This window comes from Pipra filicauda, unplaced genomic scaffold, assembly GCF_003945595.2.
Source record: "Pipra filicauda isolate LSUMZ 115617 unplaced genomic scaffold, ASM394559v2 scaffold43_size3849885_pilon, whole genome shotgun sequence".
NCBI lineage: Eukaryota > Metazoa > Chordata > Aves > Passeriformes > Pipridae > Pipra > Pipra filicauda.
The window spans coordinates 3,318,495-3,341,958 of record NW_024104576.1 but is presented as its reverse complement, the minus strand read 5'-3'; the positions used below and the strand labels follow the sequence as shown (position 1 = coordinate 3,341,958).

Genomic DNA, 23,464 nt, shown 5'->3' with positions numbered 1-23,464 from the left:
TGATTCTACTGTTGACTGTAAATAAAAAGAAACTTGAAATCAATGGCTCTGCTTGGTATAGAGACTCTTTCTCCCTGAATTATACAAAGCATTTCTCCCTTGCAAATGAGAAGGGAGCTAAAACTGAAGAATGTAATGTTTTCACTTTTTCTTTGAGGGGTAGGGCTGATGCAACCAAATTTACAGCTAGTCGAGTAGAAAGAAAGAAAGAAAGAAACAGATTTTATGTATTTTTGCCAACTGTTGTAGAAATCCATCTGAGCTATTGCAAAATTTGTAAGAGTTCCTGAGAGAAAGAATGAGAGCATACATGTGTTTTTCTCATTCTGATTTGTTTGAAAGGATTTGGCCATCTGCAGCATACAGGAAGTGCGTACTGCCTATTGATGGTGGGATAGGGGAAGGCACGTAGAGTTTCTTCTTGTTAGTTTGGTCACTAATATGGTACTAAAAGAGGATTTGTTTTTTAATATAATACAAGCTCTCCTCTTTTTTGAATTTTTTCTTTAGTGTCTTGCGTGCAGGTGAAGAACGTTGCTGTGCCTTTGGCAGGTGGATGTCTCTGTGAGAGAAGGCTTTTCTACAGCTTCAGCTGTGGGCTATTCCTGTCTTACCCAGCCTGTACTTCTCTTTCTTAGTGACCCCAGACTCCAAGCAAGGAAATTTTCCTTAAAAGCACCAGTTAATGGATTGCTCAGACAATTTGCTCAGACAATTTGTTTACACATACTTAAAATTGATCCTTCATTTTTTGGTACTTCAGTTTTAAGAAAATAATTTGGCCTTTTTTGTTCTTAAAAGTAGTCTCTGTCTGTGCTAACACTGCTATATTTTCATTGCCATATTAACTTTTTGAGACAGAAAAGTTGGAGTAATCACAGCTAGTTGGTCCAGTCAATTGGTTTTCTGGTGAGTTGTTTTTGTTGGTCTGCTTTTATTTTTTTCTGGAGTAATATTCTATGTGCCAAGAATTCAGAGGCTGTTTTAAGCTGTGCTTGACTTTGCAGTGCTTCTGATACACTTTCATCTGTCCTCAGCAGCACACTTTGTTAGAAGTTCTGCACCAGCTTTTCTGTTGTTAAACCATCTTCAGCAAGGCCAAATTATCTCTCTTTGTTAGAGTATACTGGCTTTCTGACTCACTTTGTTCTTTTATGTAAGGGGAGGTTCTTCATATATCCTGTCCTGATGAATGTATAAAAATGCAGGATTTGTTTTTATGGTGGGAAATTCTGTATTTCAGCATTGGTGAATCAACCTCACCTTATTTTTATCACCTTAATTTATTACTTTTTGGTACTGGGGATCCAAAACTGGATTGCCTGTTCCAGATGCATATTCCTGGATTGATGGCTAAAGGCAAATAATAGGTTATTAGTGGAATCTTAGCCTGTAGATGTACTCCAGGATATTCTTGACACTCCTTGCTGCCTTACTCATGTTTAGCCCACTTTCTGTCCAGACCCCCAGCTCCTTTTGGACAATGCTCTCAGGTACATGGTGTGATTCTGTGGGTTGACCTGTGCAGAGCCAGGAGTAGGACTCAATGATCTTTGTGTATTTCTTCCAACTCAGGATAATCTGTGATTCTATGATGATATTTGTAGTCCTTCACTGGACCCTCTCCAGTAGTTCCTTGTGCCTTCTGCACTTCAGGCAGTGTGGCTGGAGCACTTGCTGGTGAAGACTGAGGCAAAAATGTCATAGAGTATGTCTGCCTTCTCCATGTCTTGGGTGGCCAAATCTCCCATTTCCTTCTGAAGGCCCACATTTTCCTTAGTCTTCCTTTTATCAATGAAATACCTATAGAACCTTTTCTTGTTGCCCTTGACATCGCTGGCCAGGTTTAATTCTATCAGAGGTTTTGCTTTTGTAACCTGATTCACGGCTACTCGGACAATTCCTCTGTAATTCTTCCCAAGCTACCTGTCCTTGATTCCACCCTCTCTAGGTTTCACTTTGCATCTGTCAAGGAGTTCCTTGTTCATCCATGCAGGCTTCCTAGCATTTCTGCCTGACTTTCTTATTGTTGGAATGCATTGCTTCTGAGCTTGGAGGAGGTCATCCTTGAATATTAGTGAGTTTTCTTGGGCCTTTCTTCCGTCCAGGACTTTATCACATGGTACTTCACCAAACAGATCCCTAAAGACACCAAAGTCTGCTCTCCTCAAGACCGTGGTTTGTGGTTTTTCTTAGCTCCTTAGTGGTTGGAGTGATGTCTAGAATGCTGCATTTCTAGACAAGCAGAAGTGTCCTGGTAGCAAAATATTACTCATGTGCATGTAATCTCTTACAAGCAAAGTTTTCACCATTCCAACCATCTATACTAATCATAAATATTGTTTTCATATTTTTGGCTCTGTACCTTTCTTACATTTTACATCAATTATTTCTCTAGGTATTGCCAGGCATCTGAAGTGGTTGACCAAGCCTAGGGACTTGGAACAGTGGTAAGTAAATGAAATTCAGATTATCTGTGTTTTCACGTGCTGGCTGACTCTGAAGTTTGACTGCTGCTTGAAGGATGGAAGATGTGCAGTAGGTTATGGCTTTTGAATGTTTTCTTCTGAGCATCAAGTTCCTTTTCAGAGCATTCACAGATTTTAAGAAGAACAGGATGTAGTCTCAGTGATTACTTTTGATAAGTGAAGCTTCCTCCCCACAGCACCCTGACTTAGAAAAAACTTAAAATATTTTGGGTACATCAGTTCAGTCTATACTTGTTGAAGTGGTAACATGACCCATTATATTAAAAACTGTAGTGTTCTTTGTAAAGTTAGATAATTTTCTTGATTCCCTGTGCTCATTGCTGATTTTTTGCATCTTAGGTGCTAATTATGTACCATTTTGACTAGAGAAGGATTCAGGAAGGATCTAAGGAAAAACTTTAAAAATTTCAAATACTTTAAAAAGTGAGTTTTATAATGCATTTATAAAATATATTGTTTGTGCTTCCTTATCTGTAGGTATAGGCTGGCAAGGAGAGCCTTACACAGGCAGAGATAAACTCATCAACTCTTAATTGTATTTAATAATCATTGAATACAATAGAACAATAGAATCATTAAGGTAGGAAAAGACCTTCAAGATAATTGAGCCCAACCTTTGACCGAATACCATCACGTCAACTAAACCATGGCATCAAGTGCATGTCCACTCAATTCTTGAACGCTTCCGGGAGTGGTGACTCCACCACCTCCCTGGGCAGGCTGTTCCAATGCTTAACCACCCTTTCAATGAAAAAATTGTTCTTGATATCTAACCTGAACCTCCCCTGGTGCAGTTTGAGGCCATTTCCTCTTGTCCTGTTACTAGTTGCTTGGGAGAAGAGGCTGATAGGAGTATAATAATACTTTCAAAAAGCAATTGCATTTTCTTGGCAAGAGATAGCTATTTGGAACAATGTCATATTTCTGTTTCTCTAGTTTCCATAGTAGAGCCAGTTTATATGAAAAATTTCATATTTATATTAAGAGATGTCATTTGATTTCAGTGTTGTTGGCAGCAAGTATAAGTTTTTAGCACCTATGTATTTGGTTCTATGTGCTGTTGACTTTGGTGGCCAATACAGTGCAAATAAAAACAACCCTTGCCTTGTTTTTGTTTGTTTTTATTATTTTTTGCTTTAGTGACCTCTGAAAATCATGCTTGTTCTTCATTTCTAAAAATACCATGTAGTTAAAACTGAAGGAATTTATCAGTTTAGAATATTAGCACTCATGTAGTTCTATATTTACTATGTCCTTTCTATTTGTGCTTGTATTTTGCCAGGAAAAGCAAATAAGTGAATTTGTCAGTTAGTTTTGGATAATTCCTTTTTACCTAGTGTTTATCTACCCCTGTGTCCCTATCCTCCACTGCCTGACAATTGTCAGGACTAAAATGCTGTATTCGTAGTGTCGTTAGTGCGCAACTGGAATGAAAGCATCATAGACAGTTAATATATCTTTATTCAACAAAAAATATAGGTATTCTTTCTTTCAAGTTCGATGCTGTTTAAGAAGTGGATAGTTAAGAATTAAAGAGACTTATTATTAATTTAAAATTGATTCTTGGCTAGTGTTACAGATAATGTAACTTATTTTAAGACAGTGTGCCTCAGACCAGTTAAGAGGGGAGTCCTGTAGCGCTTAGCAGTATAATAGAAACACTAGTACATGCATTAAGGTGAAGGTAACTTAAACAACAACCTGAGCATCTGTCAGCAGCAGTTGCAAGCCAACATAGAGAGTTAAGTGTAGTGGTGATTGGTAAAATTGCACAGTTGATAAGATTAGTTCTGTGCAGATCTAATATGTTTGAAAAAAACCTGAAATTATAACTTTTTCTTCATAATAAAATATGTAAATAATATAATTTCTCTCCAGATGCGCTAATGAGCACAACAAAGGCTAGTTGTCTGGGTTTTCTTCAAAGGCTTTGCATAATTTGTCTTGGGGGAACATTTGAAAATATCTAAGCAGTTCATTCCCTAAAAATCTTCACTTCAATCGCAGTTAAATAATTCATAAAATTGTAACTGGAAGCAAGAAATAAACAACAAAGATAAAAATTTAAAGGATCAAATTACCTTCTGATAATCTCTTAAAGAAATCTTTGGTATTTTGATTACTCTTTTCCTCTTCTTTTTCTCCCCAGTGTTTCAATGTAATTATAAGAACATTCCCATACTTGCTGACTTGTGTATGTGCTCCTTTTGTTGCAATATGAGTAGGGTAGAAGCTTATGATGCCTTTTCTAATAAACATGAAAGATAGTCTCTGATATTGTATTACGCCAAAAAGGACCAGTTATTGTAGTTTTCCATATAATGCTACTAACCAAAAATTGATTGCTTAGTACGGGGTGGTTAAGACCCTTCCAGGACCTGCATATCACAGGTGATGGTAATCCATGCTCCAGTGAGATGCCTCAGCAAAGGCAGAGGCTGGTGTTGAACATCTCTGGAAAACAGCGGGTGCTTGGGGAGTGTTGGCCTCAGGACTCTGATGAGTGACTGTGAGACTTGTGTCTGAGGATTTGGAGGTTTGATCCACTCTTTTAATAGCTGAAGTTTCATCAGCCACTTGCTAGTAATTTTGACAGAGGCTGATACAAAGGTGCAGTTCTTGGACTTTGGACTTTTGTCATCCCAGCTGCTCTGAAACCTGCCAGATGATGTGACAAATATTCTTCTGTGTTACATGAAAATAAATGTTTTGACTATCTAGTCCTGTTCCTCTTTAGGTGATAATACTTACCTATCTTTCCTGGATAGGGTCCAGGTTGGCACTGGAGGATGAGGGTTATGCTTTCTGGCCTTGGGAACAACTGGGAGAAACTGAGGTGAGGGAAAGCAAGTAGAGTGCCTTTCTGAAGGTCTTTCCTCGTGTTGTGGTAACACTCAGAAGAAGGAATGCTGTGGTTTGCTCAAGCTTTTCTAGCTGTCATCTTATCTATGTGCTGAACTTTGCCTCATGATGGTAACTTCAGGAATTACATTTTTTTGTTTCTGATAAAGTCATGCCATACTTTAGCTGGAAATAGAAAATTTGGTAATAGTTTTGAGGCACTAAAGGGTCTCTGTTAAACCCACACAGTTTACAACAGAATACAGATAGGGACAGGGAGTAGATTTTTGGGTTTTTTGTTTGGTTTGGGATATATGGCTTTGTTTATATCAGTACAGTTTTGTACTATGTACATAATGGTACAGAAACAGGGTGGGTTTTTACCTCTGGAATTGAAAAATAGTGTGTGGCCAGTATTCCTGGTTTTACTTGGTTTTGTTAACAGCCAGAGTAAATAGGAAGTTAAATACTTGTACTGCTTTTCCTCTTTGAATAATCTCCTTTCTGTGTCTGTGCTTTGCCTTTTCATTTTTATTTTTCATATAATTTATCTTTGTGTACTCCTTCTTTAGAGAACTTCAAGGTGATTCTAAAGCACTAATCACAAATTGCACCCCACTTCTATTTAATAGAAACAATAGTAGTGGACTTTTTTTCCAATTTCTTTCCTTTTGTCTGTCATTAGAGGGAAGAAAGGACAAGTTATTGAGTCTGAAAAATATTGTGGTTTCAAGTTCTTTCCTTGGGAAGGCACTGGAAACTTTCAGATGCTGTAAACCACATTGAACTGATAATTTGCTTATGGAGTAGAAAAAACAATGGTTAATTTTAATGTTATTATTTCTGGAACTTAGTGCAGTTCCTGATGTGGAGATGCCATGCCACAAGCAGTGACTAAATAGCAGTTGCTGCTACAGGAAGAAGTGTGGTGTAGCAGATAGAACTGCCTGTCCTGACTCCTGCTTTCGACTTCTGCCTCTGTTGTTAACCTACTAAGTCATATTAGGAAAGTTAATTAATTTCTTACTCTTTTTGTCAGCTTAGATTGCAAGGCCTTTTGTCCAGGTACTGCGTCTCAGTTCATGTCACTGTACTTTGGTGCCTGTGGATTCCTTCAGTTGCTGTAGTATTACTATTGTTACTTGCAGGGTTTCTCATTAGCTCTCAGGAGCTCACCATGTGACATGGAATTCTGAAAACACTTGAATATTTGTTCTACAAGAAGAAAACCAGTAATACTTTTCAGAGCCTTGTTTAATAGTGCATCTGGTCTTGCACAGCTGCAGGCTGATGCCAAAAGAGACAATATCACTTCAGCCTGTTCCTTCCCTCTTGCATCAGCCCCCAGTCCCAAGGTGAGTTTAAGGTAAGCAGCTAATTCAGAAAAAAAAAAGAACCTAACTGCCTGGGAAGGAAAACTAAACCAGATAACTAGCTGGCTTGGCTTGTCCTGTGGCTGAGAAATTACTAGATGTAACAAAAGGGACAAAGATGTAATAAGCAGCTGGAATTAGGTGGGGAGAGTAGTACTGTTTCTTTCAGCAACAGGTAATAAATATACCAGATGAGACATAGCATGGAAACCAAGGCTTATTAAGAGCTGCATTTTACAACCAGATTTTGAACACAGCAGAAGAATGTGCTGTGTTCAATGCATGTGCACAATGGATGTGACACCCCAGCTTCAGTTCTGCTGATGTTAGCTGCCAATATTAGATGTTCTTCACTGAAAGGATTTTTTTCTAATACAGCTTTTAATTGTTTTTTTTTCCCCTCAAGTAACAGTCATCTTTGTGATCCACAGTATAATTTCAAGGCACATTTCTGATGCCTAAATATAACTTTTATTTAATTTTAATTGAAATTGAAATCCACTTAATCTTGCAAATTTAGCTGAGAGAAGTAGCTCTTGATGTGATACTTTCTAAAGACCTTGTATTCATAATTTCCCCTTTAAACTCGGTCAAGAAACTTGATTTATCTTGAAAATGATTTATGTAATTGGAGTTGACTCTCTGAAGGGCATTTTTCAACCACTACCCTTTCTCTTAAAAATGTATACAACAGATTATATCAGTTTCTTTGATCTTACTTTCTTTGTGAGCCTTATGTAATAAGATCTTTTGTTGAAGGACCTGTGTTTTCTTTCCCACTCACCATAGGTTTCCATGAAATAAAGAGGGGTGAGCAGGACCAAGGAGGAGAGAAGCAAAATGTTAAAATGATTTTGGAAAATGTAGTGACTAACTTTAATTGAAGAGCCTTTACATACAGCTCACACATGCTTATGAGGACATGAATATTTCTTGTCAATTGCATTCATGGATGAGGTTGCCCACTAAATTAAGCCAAGCAAGAGCAACAACAGTTTAGCAGCAAAAAAAGCAAGTGTGTCTCTGAGAACACTGCAGCCCAGCAGGGACCTTGGCTCTCAAGCTGTCTGTACAACTGACCTAGGCAATGATGTTGCTGAAATTTCACATCTGTTACTTCTTACTGCCCACTTCTTTGGCAACAGCCAATCTTCATTTTTTCCATTATAGGCAGCTGCTGGAACTAAAAAGAGCTTGAACTCATTTTCAGATGTGCTAAATAGACTATGTTTTACCTTTCTTTTTTTCCCCCCTTTTTTTCTACCATGTACTACAGCACACTCACTTGTTTCAAAGGTACATGATCTGTGAGTTCCATGCTGTGTACATGTCCGAAGATAAGCAGATGTGTTAGCCTTATGCATGGAAATAATTCCTTAGAAATGGGGCCATCATAATGTCTGGGAAAAGAGATATTAAAAAGAAGCTGTCAGTGAAAGAAGAAATCTGTATAGATTGAGAAGGACTGTGGTCAGGAGTCACCAATATTATCATTGAAACCCACTTTTTACCCTGGCTGTGACTGACATTATGCAGAAAGTAGATCAGTGCTCAGAGCTCAATGGTGGAGCCAAGAACTTTATGACCAAGTAGAACTGAACTGCTTTTGCATCTCTTGAGGCTGTCTTACCCTTTGCACTCAATGTCTCATAGAAGAATTCTCCTATGTCCTTCTGGCCCTCTCTAGCTTAAGCTATTGAAGCTGTCAGACTATTTCCCAAAGCTGTTAAATGGAGGGAGGTATTACAGCCTCTCCGCAAGCTTGCAAATAACCTGTTGAAGGCTGTTCAAACCTGTGTGTCTAAATACATTGTAGAATTGAACCATAAGAATATAGAATATTTTTTCCCAATAATTTATGCTGACAGATAATGGAAAAAGCGTTGAATGAGAGTTATGAACTGAGAACTGGCCAGCTTGGTGAGCAAAAGTTTCTGGCTGAACTTTTTTTGAATACCAGAGAACCACCAAAATCTCTATTGCACTGATTTTTAAACCAGCATGAGGTATGACTTAATCAAGGACATCTACTAATACATGAAATCAGGAATCCCTGACAGTGGAGTGCAGTGATCTGATCATGCTGCTGCAGTTCTGCATAGGTGCAGTGCTTCCCTCAGTCTGGTAGTAAAAGATCACTGGAAGGTAATGCAGGACTTGGGACAAGGAGTAAACAGCAGAATATTACTGACTCTCAGTGCAATGGGAGGAATGGATGGTAGGAGGTGAGGTAACATCTGACCCAAAGGTGAGTGTCTCCTAAAATACTTCAAGATGCCCATGAAAAATGCCTTTAAATTTAGTATCTTATTTTTCCGAATATTAGAATGGTATTCTGGTGAAATATTGGTAAAACTCCACATAAAATTATATATTGTTGTAATTGAAAACAGAAAAGCTATACTAAATGTAGGCTGATTATTTTCTTTCATTTTCCAATTTTTATCTCTTTTAGTTTTTTTTTCTCTAAAGCAAAATAGTTTTGTCTAGTTGGTAGAATGTTGCCATTGTCCTTTACAGTATGATTTTTAAATCCACCTCTTACAGAAATCATACAGGAAGATAAATATTTTCATAAAGATTGTTTTGGGAGTAAAATTTAATGCAGTAGACAAAGAAAAAAATTATAGTCTCTAAAGATTTATGGATTTTATTAAATCCTTCCCTGCAGATAATTTTTTTCATGTATTGGAAAAGTTGAAGCGGAGAAGAACAAAAAGAAATTCTATACTAGGGAGGTCGAAAACATCCCTTGAAATCCAACTAGTTTTCCAGATTGTGTTGAGCATATTTCTCTCTTGAAATTGGCTACTGTTCATATTCCTTCCTGAAACTGTCAAATCTGTTAGAAGTATGATAATAAAGTACTCTTGCATGCACATATGTCAAGACAACATTATACTCCATGAAATTAAAGCGTTTTCTGGGTCTGCCTTCCTGGCATTCTCACCAATCTGTCCACTCATGGATGTTTTTCTTTGTTACAGAATTTTTTTTTAATGACTGTTTTCCTGGCAGCTGGAGGTACTCTACCTCAGAGGTACTCTAGCATACTAATGATTCTGAAATATAGAGGGGATGATGCTTTTTCTGCATGTAGAATATCTAAGTGAATCAGAAGAAAATTGACCAGATGCTATGGCTCTTAACTAGGAAAGACCTTATCCTATTTATTTTTACTTCTTTTAATCAGCAATCTGTGTGTATAGCTCCTTCTTATTAAAGGCAATCTATGAATAGTAGTAGCACACTTTAATTTGTGCTACATTTCACCAAATTATTTCAAAAATTCATCACCTCTGTTTTAGGATGGTACTCAGCTAACAACAGTAAAATGGGAATTAGGATTACCTGTGCAAATTCATATTTTTTAGCATGTTTGCAACAGTCTGAAAGATTGCTGTGTTGTTTTTTTCAAATGTGTCTTGAGGCATATAAAATTGAAAATTTTATACCTATGGAAAGCCTGTTAGGAGTTGTGTGTGTTTCCAGGTATTTGAGCATCCTTAGAAGAAACCTGGTTACATTGGCACACTGCTAATAATTTTACATTCAGTCATCATGGCTGGGTTTCACGAATGAAGATTTGGGAAGGCTCTATCCACATTTGTTACAGGCACATTGGTGACTTATGAGGCCAATACGAGACAGACATATCCAATTGCAAAAGGCACAGCAGAAAGACTCCTTAGATGGTGTATTCTGCAATACACGGTTCTTTCTGCGTTGCCTTTTCTCCTCGAGAGTGATCCTGCGTGTGTTCTCAAAGGAGACAGCTGCGTTATAGATGGTGTGTCTCCAGGCCTCAAGATTTGAGGCCAGAGTAGACCAGTTATGATGATCAGTGTGGCCAAGGCTGAGATGTTGTTTCAGGGAGTCCTTGTATCTTCTCTTCGGGGCTCCTCTCTTGCGGCAGCCGGTGGCAAGTTCACCATAAAGCAAGATCTTAGGGAGGCAGTGGTTGGTCCTTCATCCTTGAGACGTGCCCTGCCCAGCGCAGCTGTGTTCTCATCAACATGGCCTCAATACTTGTGACTGCTGCTTGTTCTAGAACAGATGTATTGGTCACATAATCTGACCAGCGGATGTTTAGGACTGTGCGGAGGCAGCGTTGATGGAAGCGTTCTAGGAGACGCAGGTGGTGGCGGTAGATGACCCATGATTCGGAACCATATAAGAGAGCAGACAGCACTATGGCTCTGTAAATACTGATCTTGGTGCTTTTCTTCAGGTGTTTATTACGCCATACTCTTTTATGAAGCTTTCTAAAAGCACTCTATGCCTTTGCTAACCTGTTGTCTATCTCTCCGTCAATCTTACCATCTGAGGAGATGAGGCTACCTAGGTAATTAAACTGCTGGACTGATCTGAGCTCTGATTAACTAATGGTAATATGGGGATGATGGAAGACTTCCTGAGGTGCAGGTTGATAGAGAACTTGTGTCCTCTTTAAGCTGACTTCCAGCCCAAAGAGCTCAGCAGCGTCTGCAAAGCAGGATGTTAAACGCTGCAGAGCTGCTTCTGTGTGGGCAACAAGGGCGGCGTCATCAGCATAAAGCAGCTCCCAGACAAGATGGTTTAAGGTCTTAGTGTGGGCCTTCAGTTGCCTTAGGTTGAAAGGCTTCCATCAGTACGATATCGAATGTAGATACTGTCCTGATCATTGAGATCTGCTGTGGCCCTTTGGAGCATCATGCTAAAGAAGACTGTGAATAGGGTAGGAGCGAGAACGCAGCCTTGTTTCACACCATTCTTAATTAAAAAGGGCTCAGAAAGTGCGTTGCCATATCTGACTTGACCGTGTTGATCCTCATGGAGTGAGATGATCATTTTAAGGAACTTGGGGGGACATCCTAAACGTTCCAAAATCTGCCACAGACCTTTTCTGCTCACGGTATCGAAAACCTTGGTGAGGTCAACAAAGGTTACATAGAGACCTTTGTTCTGTTCCCTACACTTCTCTTGCAGTTGTCTGAGAACAAACACCATGTCTGTGGTGCTCCTGTTGGCTCTGAAACTACACTGACTTTCAGGAAGGGTTCCTTCTGCTATAGTGGGTATTAGTCTGTTCAAGAGTATTCTTGCCAGGATTTTGCCAGCAATGGAGAGCAGACTAATACCACGGTAGTTTGAGCAGTCAGATTTAATTTAATTCCTTCCTTCTTAAATAATTTTACATGTTAGAGCATCAACTAACTCTACATACTGAATAACCTTCTAATGTTGCCTGAGTTTGATTAGAAATCATTATAAAGTGTAATTAAGATATTTGAAGTGTAGTGCAGTCATCAGAGAAAAGGAATTATTTGACTTATGAATTCTTGGCTGATGTATGGAATGTATTAAGTGTCCGTAATTGTGATGGTCTAAGAAAACATCCAGAAAGGGAAAAAATAAAAGGATTTTTACATCTATAGACCTTCTTCAGTAATACTCTGGAAAAATGAAAAGTTTCTGCTTTCACTTAAAAGTACCGAGTTTCAATTTCTCTGTTAAAAACGTTTCTGTTTAAAAAGTTGACTTTGTGGAATTTCACAAAGGTTGGTGAAAATTAGAGGAACATATTAAGAAAGGGATGAATAACAAACAAAGCCGTAAAAAAAATAAAAGATGGTGGCTAGAGAGTTCTTAAAAAACGAAGGTTAAAAGCTGTTAATTCGCTGACTCCCACAAAGTAAATAACACTTGTTGTTCCTCCCACACCCTAAGACAGGAGCTAGTAAATGAGGCACATTATCTGTTAGACTATTGCAAGAGATTGAGGAACTTCTGAGAGTTGTGGTGTCTGGTCAGTATAGCATTCTGCTCAGCTTCTTTTGGTGTAATGCTGTGGTAGAAGGTATAGCAGAGAACACAGAGCAAAACCACTTTGAGAAGAGTTTCACTAAGTCATTCTAAAACTAGACTGTAGAAAGGACGAAAAATTGGCTGTAATTATCTGGTGCACTGGAAGAAAACTGCAGGGCTTGCTTACTCAGTGTGAGATGTTTGGACTTAGATATCTACAAAACTTGTGATGAAGTCTTAATTCCTCTGCTTAACACAGTAGGCTGATGATACTGCTGATGATACAGCTCCTGGTCTGCAAGCTCTTATTCACATTGCTTAGTTGTATGAAAATTCCTTTTGAAGGTGACAGTCTGCTGTGAGTACACAGAGAGCTGTCCTTAAGTGTCTGCGGAAAAGGGACCAGGTCTGATACTGAACTGGCTATTGCTTTGTTCCATTTTCACTTTTTCTTTAGGGAAGAAAAAAAAAGGAGTTACTTCTACTTGAAATCTACTGAAGTGTTTTGCATAAGTAAAGAGCTCAGTTTGCTCAGCTGTTGCATTACTTCCCTTTTTGTGAAAATATTTTGAATCTAAACAGGGACTTTGATTCCACTTTTTTCCTTGTTATTACAGGCCTACTAAAAATTGTTGTCATAAGACATTATGCTAAAATTCTATTTACACAGTTCTTAAATCCGTATTTGCTGTGAGTAGTCATACCTTCCACCAGGATTGGTAGGTTTGATGACTAGAGAAGTTCAGCAGCCTTTGGTCCCCCTTTATGACTGCTGTTGTGACAGAGCAGCTAAAAAGAGCATTGAGCTCAGCCCACTTGCTGAGGCCATCACCTTCATCTGGGGCTTGTTCTCACAGCTTAATAACTGGATTTTGGTGAGAGCTATTGAGTCAAATGCCGTCCATTTGTTCTGCTAAGAGCCCAGCTGTGGATATATAAAATCCCCTTTCTCTGTTGCTCCTTGCAACAACAGATTTAATTGTTACGGGCTCATAGGAACCAATTAGATTAACAGATGTTAAAGGGAGCCAGTTTCAGGTCTTAGTGGGAAGCAGTAATTTGAGAAGCCTTGTGTAAGGGCTCGCTCACCGAGGTGTGTCTGGGTTTGAGGCTGTGGGTGCCATGGGTGGGAAATGAGAACAGAAGGTTTTTTTCTTCTCTTGTTCCTCTACTGATTTAAACTGTTTTGGTCAGTGCTGAATAGCAGTGTCTGCTCTCAACAGTGGTTAGAATTTACAGATGTTTATGTGGATATTGAAAGACAGTGTGTTTATGGCACTTGCTTTTCCTAAACTTAAGAGTTTCAAGGATATACAGAGGAGCTGAATTTTAAAATGTGTAAGCATGTTTATACTACAAGACTTTTATGCTTTCCCTCTCACTGTCTGATTTAGATAGTGTTGATTCTTACATGCATTTTGAATAATATTTGAATGGTCTTGAAATTATAGAACAGAATAACAGCTTTTAGCAAGAGGCCCAGCCAGTGTTGTTTTCTTACTGATAGTACTCATTAATTTTATTGGGTTGATAAAGGAAGAAAAAAAACAAAACAAAACAAAAAAATCCCCAGACAATTTAGCTTTATCTATGTTCCTGCAGTTTTTGACTTGTTCCAGCCTATATGTGGGTGGAACGTCATACCATTGCTATTGTAAGCTGTCCAATAAATAAATACTTGTTTTTCTCTGAAAGGAAAAAAATGGGAGTTCTCTCCTTAGGGAAAGTACACAACAAAGACGACACTTTGGAATTCATGTATGTGGATCTTAGTGCACTGTCACTCAGAAATTATCATTAACAGATGAAAAACATCTTTGTGGCTGTCTCTTGGTTTTGTTGCAACAAAATCTGATACCAAATAGTCTGACATGTTACCAAGGGTGTCACCTGCATGCTTAGTGACTTGATGCATAAAAGTAAAGTAGCAGATTCCTCTCCCCCTCACTACAGTAATGAGATTGTACAATGTAATTTTGGACACCATGGCTGAGGCTCCTAAACGTATGACTCAAGGAAAACACTCATGATAAAATCACAAAAGCTGGAAATCATCTGAGCTCTCTTGGTTTCGATAGGTATCAGCTATAGTTGCACATTTCTTTACAGGATCATGCTTGTAGATTCACCTAACAGCATGTTTTTGTGGTATTATCCATGCTAATAAAAGTGAAATTAATAACACTGGGAACTGTGCAGTGGTGTTTTGAGGGTGGAACTTTGTTTTCTGTGCCAGCTGATGAAATAGTAAGTATTGATTTAAGTAATTATGCCCATACTTCACTAAGGGACTATATAAATTTGACTTCATATTCGCTAAACATAGTATATTAAATAATATGAATGGAACTTTACAGTTTAATTCATTGGAAGCTAATGTATTATAAAATATAATGCATTTAATAATAGGTCCATAGGTCCGCTTTCCAAAATAGGTCCATAAAGCTGGGCTTTCAATATTCATATGAATATTTACAATCTTATGCATGAGAAACAGAAGTCAGAATAGCAGACTCCAAGGTGAAAAGAAAATGAGACCATTTTCCACTTGAGTTTAATCTGTAGATCAGTTCCATATGCTCAGCTGTTTGTGTGTGTTAGCCCTGTTTCCTAACTGGCAAAGGGTGCAATGATGCAGTGTCTATTGTACAGGTCCAGCAATTTGTAGCATGCCTAAATCAGTGAGCATTATATGAAGTTATGTATTTTGTCAGATTTTCCAACCAGGGTGGCCTAATCCACCCAGTTTTTTAAGACATTTTTAAAATGTTGGCGATGTTCAAACTTGGAATTACCAGCACAACTGTAAGAGTTGTTACATGATCCACCTGGATTTAATCCTTGCAGTGAGAAACAGCTGTGGCTTTTTCAAGAGCTATTCCTTTGTGTGCATGCAGTTAAGTTTAAACAAGGAAGGGTGTCTCCATATCTGTAGTAACACAGGTACACATCTGTCCAGTGTTTGCTGAAGGTAGGTGAAAAACTCTGGTTGGCTTCAGTGAGCAGTAACTACACCTTTAACAGTGGAGTATATGTTGAAACACACGGAAACACATGCACGCTAAAAGGCTCATCTAGAACTTCACAGAATTTGGCATATTATTTGAAAAATCCTGCAAAAAGGTTGTTCCCAGAGCACTACTATGTAGCTTTGTTTCTTTCTCCTCATTATATTTGAGGCATTTTTGTCACCTCTAGAGTCTATAAATCGCAGGGTTAGAAGAGGCCCAGAGAGTAATGTAACAAATATTAGCCACAGACATTTTGAAAGTTTTGAAAAAGAGGAGAGCAACAGAGAACAGCACATAAAACATTGTACCTTTTGTCATTGCCTAATTATTTTGGAACAAAAATTGTTTTAATTCTGTGATTTAAGGAAGAAGGAAAAGACCTAGTCAGATTCAAATCTGTCTCTCAAAGCCTTAAGTCTGATATTTCTATGACATAGTCTAGAACAAAGTCTGTTGAGTAAAATATTTATTATTTGATCTAAATTTATTACAACAGAATAGATGCTTTTGCCATGAAAAAGTTATTTAAACAGTGATGGAATTAAGTTGATTTGCTGACTTGTGATCAAGTCCATACTCTAGTAAGGAACATATTATTTTAATGAAATGGATGCACAAGTCTTTGTGATCTTATTATTCTGATCATCACTTGATAAAGACCTAGACTGAGTTTTCCAGTTGCTAAAGCATTTTGATGACTTGCACATGATGGCTTACACAATAAGGGTTGATGGCTATGCTGATTAACATCCTGCCTTTATAATTTCAAGAAAATAAGAGTCATTGTCACAGATCATTATTACCACCTTTAGTTCTTAAATGTTAGCATTAGTGTTATCTAGTACTAGATAGTAGTTACATCTGTTAGTTATAACTGAGCAGAATTGTCTACTTTCAAAAGGTAAATTGAATTGTGCCCCTTTGTTCCAAGGCAGAACAATTGCAGTTTTGGGACAGAGCAATCCTTCACAGGCACTCGTCCTTTCTGAAGCACAAAAGGCTAAGGGGAGTTGTGGTTTTGCAGAAGGAAAAAAGGAAAACTTGGGATGCTAAATCACAGAGACATTTGGTAAGTTGTGTGCAGCATATTGAATACTAGTGAACCAAGAGCAGATTCCAGCCCTTTATTTGCTGAGTGGAAAGCCTTCCTGCAGCGATATTCAGAGAAAAGCATTGTGTTGCTTAACTTCTGCTCCTTTTCAGCCAGTGTTGTAGAAACTATAAATTATGGAGCTTCTGTCAGTGCAGTATTCTAGCACTGTATTTTGTTTACCCATAGTTGCCACCTTTGAAATGCAGAGTTGCTTCGTGCAGTTCTTTGTTGTTCTAAACTGACATTTATATGTTATAAAAAATAATCAGTATTCAAACATTAATTTTGGGTCTGAGGGACGATCTGTAATTCTTTCTCTAAAAAGAGGGTACTGTTATGCCTTTAGTGAGAGTGATAACTTTTATTCTGTAATGGTGTATGACTGGAGAGGGACCAGTGAAGTGTGATCTGTAAGTTAAAAGATGTTCTTCCTGAAAGTGAGCAATGGATTTGTTGTTTTATCTTATTCCAGGATTAATAAGAAAACATTAGTTCTTGGCAGAGTCTGTGGTCTCAGGTTTGAAGTCTTACTGCTATCCTCACATTTTAAAGATGACTTTAGCTCAAAAACGGAAGGAAAATAGAGAGCTGCTGAGCAGATGGGAGGCTGATTGGTAAGCTTCTATAGCAACAGTTTGAATGTTGCTATAACAGTAATAAGTACACCATGCTTGTTTGGAAAAGGATATTGGGCCAAGACACATTGAAATGTGCTTTCATGGAATCTCTTTCTAACTTAGTATATTCTCCAGAATAGTTTGCAATTGTTTCAACTTGCTGTCTCCCAGCTGACACTGCCTGATCTCAAGCTGGTGAGGAATTTTCTGTGAACTTTCTTAAAACCTGAAACTTTATGAAATCAGTATTTTTCACAGGCCTGTACTACAGACATTGCTGGAATTGCTGGCACAAACTAGAGACAGATTTGTTTGCTCTGAAGCAGTGAACAAAAAAGTAGCTGGCCACATTTCAGCCAAAAGCCCTGTGGTGTGTCCTTGTTCAGTAATATTAGGTCAAGATCCTAAAAGTCTTGTCTGTGGTTGAGGTGATTAACTCTTGTCATGGTGGGAAGTTTGAATGATTTCTCTTTCTCATATAGAGAAATATATGTCTTTTATCTGTAGTGCATAGGAGTTTTTTGTTGTTGTTTTGCTTTATTTTACATATTTTTGGGTTGGGTTTCGTTTTGGGGGGGATATTTTTTTTTTTTAACAAAGCAGAATTCAAATTTTTTTTCCAGGAGGGCAAAATAGCTGTTTGACAGACTAAAATATATTGCATACTAATGTTAAAAATTGCTAGAATACTTCCAAAAAGTCTTCCTGCTATGTTGGTTAGAAAACTGAGTCATGCTTCAGAAAACTGAGTGTACTTCATTGCTGTGGTTTGATTTATATTGCCTAATTGCAGCTAGATTTCCGGGGCTTTAGAAATGTTCATTTCATTAAGAAGAGCAGTAGTTCTTTATTTAAAGAAGAAGAAAAATTTCTGGCAGGAGGCAAGAGAGTCTGTAAATACAGATTGCATGGGACCTGTTTTGTGTGTGTGTATCTTTGTAAAATTGTCACTGAAAAATAAATGACTGTATCATAATCAAAGGCCATTGTGGGTTCCTGGCTGGAAACAATTTGAGTCCTTGGAAACCATTTGAATAAAATGCAGCAAACACTGAAGCTGAATTCCTCAGTACAATCTGTTTTGTTTGGGTTTATTTTAATATGTTTTTAAAATAAGAGTAGAATAGCCACATATTCATTCTTCAATAGGAATGGGGTATTTGATAAAAGGTCTTGGCAGGGTTTCATTTTATAATAAAACATTATTTGAAAGTTTAGGGGGGGTGAGTCATATCTTTGTTTCTCTTTTGCGTTCAGATGACTTCTTTGGAAAATAAACTAGATGAGTTTGCTTGACGGCAGCATAGGATAGAATGGACAGAAAAATGTTGGTCAAGTTTATGCTGGGGTGAATTTTCACTGAATTTTAGTGTGTTGAGTTCTGTATCTCATTCATGCTGTCAGACCTTACAGATAGTGTCTCCTCGAAGGTGATAGGCATTAATGTCAGACTAAGCCTTAGCTCCCCATTTTGGTGTGGTCATAGCATATGAACAGAATGCTTGGCGCTAGGAGGAGGCAATGTAGCCTAGTGGCTTGACCATTGCTGCTGAGTGTCAAGGGTTGTCTCTGGTATATGAGAGTGGTGATCTGGGGCCTTCTGCAGCACTTTTATTTGCTATGCTGTTGTTGTGCATTGTTTATGTTAGGGCAGCAAATCTGTTTTGTTGTGTACAATTCCTTTGCGGATATCAGAAAAAAGAATCATGAGGAAAGAGAAAATTTTAGATCATCTTACTTCTGTAAACTTCCTGGTTGTTTGTATTAATTTTGGAGGAGACATCTGGAAACCCTGGCTCCAAAAATGTTAAAACTCAGCAGGCAGCGAATAGCAAATGTACAGAAGGGAACATCTGCAGCAGCCACAGGATGACTTTCTGTGCCTCTCCTCAAGACTTCCTCAATGACATCTTCACTGACAAGCTACCTATTAAGACTTTGATGTAGAAGAGAAGAGAAGCATATGTAAGATATGATCCTTCCGAGTTATTAGTGGGTATTACAAAGCAACAGAGATGCAAGTGGCTTAGCAGATGTTTCCAGTTAACCATGACTTCTTGTGTAACTGGTGGTGATGCTTTAATCCAGGGAGAGAAGAGAATGGGTTACTCTTCCACTAATACAATGTAAATACTTGCACAGAATAAAAACAGTTATGCAGAGCATTATTCTGTGAGGTTGTGGTTCTCAAACATTAGAATCACACTGGTTATCTTTCTAAAAAAAAAATATTGAAAATTTGGTAGGGCTAGGTGATTCCATCTCATATATACATGAGCTATCTTCATGATCTTTTCCAAGCCATTAATATCTCTATATTTCTTTATTTCATCCACTTTAATGCTTTGTTTTCACCATACATTCTCCCATCTTCAGATAAAGCTAACATATTGTCTCCATTTGTCTTGTTTTCCTCATCAGTTTGTCATAATTTTCCTTTGTTCTTCCAATGCCAGCCATAATGGAGACATTTGCTTCTTTTATCTATACCTAAATGTTATGGATCTCAACAGTGAAAGGGAAGTATGACAGGCAGGCTATGACAGGTGAGCTGTAGCTGCTCCAGCCTGAGAGCATTCATGTGATGAGTTTTGCAAAAATTGGGTCTGCCAGGAGCAGCAGAGCTTTTGTTTGGAGGAAAAGGTACATGATTACAAAGAACTGCTTAGAGATTGAGAAAGTATCACCGGTTTTCTAGAATTTAATGTAGGATCTCTTGGAGAGAGGGATCTTGAAGTGGAAGTTTGCTTCTTCCTAAGGATATGTTGCAGACGTGTTGATAGGGATCGGACAGATGACCATCTGTGATACAAAGTGTTAAGGGCATGCACTGGCAAAACATTAACTACTTGTTTTGTCTTGCTACCATTGTGGTTCTATGGTCCATTTTATGATTATACTGGTAGACCAAGGTCAAATGCAGGCCTACAAAAGTGTATGATGACTTGTATGGTCTGTTTTTGTAAGTACCTTTCCACTGGATCTACATTCTTCTGCTTTATTTATCTGTTAAAATGTTCTCATACTAGCTATCGAAGGAGGCAATTTAAAATTTTGATGAACATGGCAAAGTTCTTGCTGTTGTCAGAACTGACTTCTAGGATTCAGATGCAATTTTCATCAACTCATAAAACAGCATAAGGAAAATTTAAATTAACCTTGCATCATTCCTACTTAAAACAGAAATCTGACTTGAGACATCAGCTTTTTGGGTACGGAATTATGTTTGACTTGCCAAAAGATTGTCTTAAAAAGATATAAAAAGTTTTCCCTTGTTCTTAGGATGATACTAACAACAGTGATAAACTGAGAGCCTGTAGATTGCACTTTGTGGGGGAGAGGTGAGTGACAAGCAAGGGAGGGGTAAATACAAGTACTTTTCTTTTTCCCTAATATTATAACTCTATAGGAAAAAGCTATTTAGACGGGAATTGAAAAGCACAGATTAAAATGGCAACGAAACAGAACAGGAAAACCAATTCAGCCTACATCTGAGAAGCTCCATTATTTATCTTTTTTAAAGAAAGACAACTACCAACAGAATGAATTAATGTTGTGCTAAAAACATTAAAAAGTTATTATCACTTAATAATATATCTCATAGCTGGATACAATTTACTACACGAGAGAAGAATTTCTTTTCAAACTACTGTACCTATTTTTTGTATGTTACTTTCTTTTAACTCTATAGGATTAGAGAGTCTTCTCTATATGCTCAAATGCAAGCAGTGCAGTGACTCTTGTCTGAGGTGGTTAAATTTTGAAAATCATTTTCAAATTTGTTTCAAACAGTTGTTAGCTCTAGCCGATGGCTGCAGTTGAAGAATAATGGATTGTTTTCAGCTTTGTGAATGGTGTTTTTCAGCAAGCATTGAAATTCAATTTGCAAGAACTCTTCATAGCCAGGAGAACCTTTCTCTAAAAACGGTTGTTTATGGTTGTTTTTGTTTTTTTTTTTTTAAGTAGCCCACTATAATCTTTAATCCTGCAAAATAGAGGTTCGTTGCTCTGTACACAAAACTCAGGCACATTTGTATGCTTATTATGTAAGTAACGATGTTTAAAAAAGAAGCATGTTTTTATAGGCTACTATGTGAATTATGTTTTCATTACAAAAATGAAAGTAAGGAAGGCTATTGTACTTCTCATATTACTGCCAGAGGCTTCTGTTAAGGAGAATGAAGTGAATGGTTGAGAAAATATCCCAAATATACTGTGAAAACTTTAGGTTTCACTTAGGATCTTACTCTGTTTGGGCATGCTAATGCATTAACCTGGGAATTCGGGCATCAAATGGCAGTTTAACCCACCCCAGAGCATTTCCCGTGTTGTCATATCCTATGCACACTTCTTGCCTGTGATAAATAAATAATTGTAATTTGTGAAACAAATGGGTGATTACATCAAAATAAAACAAACGGATTGTAAAACTTAATTACACCCCCATAAAGAAATAAAACAGACCCTTACAAGGTCAAGGGGTCCTAAAACCTCCCTACTATCCTAAGAATAAAATATGGTAGAACTTTAAATCTTTAGGCACCTATTCATCCAAGAATGCATGAATTATGACTGATTGTAGAGATAACCCTTTTAGCTTTAGCTGTAAGAAAACCCATATATTAAATACTTAGCAAAAACCTGTAGAATGTATATGTATATGATATAATTAATATGCATGAAGTAGCTAAGATAAATACTAAATGTACCCTGTAGTAGGCGTGCAGATTTGGGAAACTGGTCCCCATTTCTGTCACCCAGCCGGCTACTTTCTTTTACCATATAATAAACTTTTATTCAAAAACTTACAGAAACTCGAGACTTTGTTTATCACATTGCCAATTAGCTCTACCCAACACATGCCCCTTCATTTCTTTCAAGGTTTTTTTGCAAATTTGATTCTTCAGCCTCTATTACATTGTGAAAGGCCCGGAAGGGCTTACTTCTGTCTTTTGCCTGGGTGACTAAAACCGGATTTCGGTTAGAGGACTTTAACATGTAGCTTAAGTAATAGAATATTCCATCAATGACTGCTTTTTTTCTATTTTGGCATTCTATTTTCAATCTCCATGGCTGAATAGTGCTAAAAGCTTTAACAAAATCTGCCTGGCAGTATAATTTATGATTAGACCTGAGGGATTAAGGCTAACTCTGCAGTGTATTTCACATAAACAAGTCCTTAGAATTGTGAGTTGGAAAGGCAATTTCTCTGGCATATAGGTTATTTATGACATTTTCAAAACCTAGACAAACTGAGACGATGCAAAAAAAAAAAAAAGGAGGGAATATATCATGCTCTGACTTGTAATTTTAATTGTTTTGGCGCTTTTGTTGTTCTCACATGCCAAGTTAGCAGCAAAAGCTTGCTGTTCTTTTAGCTACATTTGACGATCTTTTGTAATGCATCTAAAACCAAATTCTTGAAAAGAAATGCTTACTTTTGGACTGTCTGAACTCTTCTAGGAACAGAAGCAAATTTTTCATCTCAGAAACATGGTACAATAAGGGGGTCAAACCCAAATCTATCTCAGGTACTTCTTTTACAGCTTTGAAATCTGAAGAATGGCTGAATATGCTTCTCTCTATAAAGTATTTTGGGAAGTGGGTTGAATGGGTTAAATCCTGCTTCTGCTGTAATTGATTGTAAACTCTTACACATCTTTCAGATCTGTATTCACTAGTGTTAGATTAGGTATAAAACCTATTTTGACAGTAATGAGTACATTCAGTTTCCCCATGAAGAATGGGAATACTGTTGGTTGTTTGATCTCAGGAAAAGAATGGATCAGAAGGAATTTTCTGCTAAATTTCCATGTCCTTCCCTCTCTGACCTCCAATTTCTTTGTTGAAATAAATTAGGGGGAGGGGGGAAAATCATATATCATGGCTAGGCTTTGCAAATGGAGATTTGGGAAATAATTCCTTAGAATTTCAATTTTTGAATCAACCTTCAGGGCATCTGAGGTAGGACTTACAAACTATCCAGGAAATACTTTCACATTAGAAAAATCTCGTCATCTAGCATGTGCTAATGAGTAATGAGTGCTGAAAATAAATGGCAGTTGAGCAGAAGAGGTTGTTACATGAACTGGAACCATCTGACAAACATATCTGAAATGTGTATTTTGTACAACTATGCAGTGAAATCTCTACTTCAGACTCTTAACTGAAGTAATTTTTTCTTATCCTTTTACTTCTCCATCCAGCGCTTTCAAGGGACTTCATTTATTTCTCAGCTCACATTAAAACAATG

General features: G+C 37.6%; 1 protein-coding gene across 1 annotated transcript in view; it reads left to right on the top strand.

Annotated features, from left to right (window-relative positions):
• Positions 1-2,396: 2,396 nt before the first annotated feature.
• The window catches only part of LHFPL2 (LHFPL tetraspan subfamily member 2), a 62,173-nt gene continuing 41,105 nt past the window's right edge, over positions 2,397-23,464 (top strand). Inside the window, exon 1 of the mRNA XM_027709981.2 lies at positions 2,397-2,450. The gene's annotated coding sequence lies outside the window, so the exon portion shown is untranslated. The remainder of the gene's footprint in view (positions 2,451-23,464) is intronic.